The following is a 1,508-nucleotide window of genomic DNA, read 5'->3' as shown; positions in this document are numbered from 1 at the left end:
TTCTTTTGGAACTTCTGTCAGTGTTCTGTTTACTGTTCATTTTTATTATTTTGGAACTTCTGTCAGTGTAATGTTTACTGTTCATTTTTATTCTTTTGGAACCTCTGTCAGTGTTCTGTTTACTGTTCATTTTTTGAAGTTTATTTCACTTTGTGTATGTTCTACTTCACTTGCTTTGGCCATGTTGACATACACTGGGGCAAAAAAGTTGTTAGTCAGCCACCAATTGTGCAAGTTCTCCCACTTAAAAAGATGAGAGAGGCCTGTAATTGTCATCATAGGTACACTTCAACTATGACAGACAAAATGAGAAGAAAAAAAATCCAGAAAATCACATTGTAGGATTTTTAATGAATTTATTTGCAAATTATGGTGGAAAATAAGTATTTGGTCACCTACAAACAAGCAAGATTTCTGTCTCTCACAGACCTGTAACTTCTTCTTTAAGAGGCTCCTCTGTCCTCCACTCGTTACCTGTATTAATGGCACCTGTTTGAACTTGTTATCAGTATAAAAGACACCACAACCTCAAACAGTCACACTCCAAACTCCACTATGGCCAAGACCAAAGAGCTGTCAAAGGACACCAGAAACAAAATTGTAGACCTGCACCAGGCTGGGAAGACTGAATCTGCAATAGGTAAGCAGCTTGGTTTGAAGAAATCAACTGTGGGAGCAATTATTAGGAAATGGAAGACATACAAGACCACTGATAATCTCCCTCAATCTGGGGCTCCACGCAAGATCTCACCCCGTGGGGTCAAAATGATCACGGTGAGCAAAAATCCCAGAACCAGGGGACCCTACCACACACACATACACACACACACACACATAGGAATATAGGAATATTTAAATATACACAACAGAAAAAATGTATATATTAACTACTTATTAGTTAGTAGTTACTGTATTTCTGACTGCTATTCTTTCTCTTAGAACATGAAATCATTATCAGTTAACATGTGGAACTTTCAGGGCCTAAACTCATCAACCTATCAGTTAACATGTGGAACATTCAGGGCCTAAACTCATCAACCTATCAGTTAACATGTGGAACATTCAGGGCCTTAACTCATCTACCTATCAGTCAGCATGTGGAACTTTCAGGGCCTAAACTCATCAACCTATCAGTTAGCATGTGGAACTTTCAGGGCCTAAACTCATCAACCTATCAGTTAGCATGTGGAACTTTCAGGGCCTAAACTCATCAACCTATCAGTTAACATGTGGAACTTTAAGGGCCTAAACTCATCAACCTATCAGTTAACATGTGGAACTTTCAGGGCCTAAACTCATCAACCTATCAGTTAGCATGTGGAACTTTCAGGGCCTAAACTCATCAACCTATCAGTTAGCATGTGGAACTTTCAGGGCCTAAACTCATCAACCTATCAGTTAACATGTGGAACATTCAGGGCCTAAACTCATCAACCTATCAGTTAACATGTGGAACATTCAGGGCCTAAACTCATCAACCTTTTGACTGAAGAGTTTAATGCTGGAGT

The sequence above is a fragment of the Oncorhynchus mykiss genome, chromosome 7, assembly GCF_057628025.1.
Source record: "Oncorhynchus mykiss isolate SJ-2025 chromosome 7, ASM5762802v1, whole genome shotgun sequence".
In the NCBI taxonomy this organism is placed as follows: domain Eukaryota; kingdom Metazoa; phylum Chordata; class Actinopteri; order Salmoniformes; family Salmonidae; genus Oncorhynchus; species Oncorhynchus mykiss.
Note: the sequence above shows the minus strand (reverse complement) of the source record.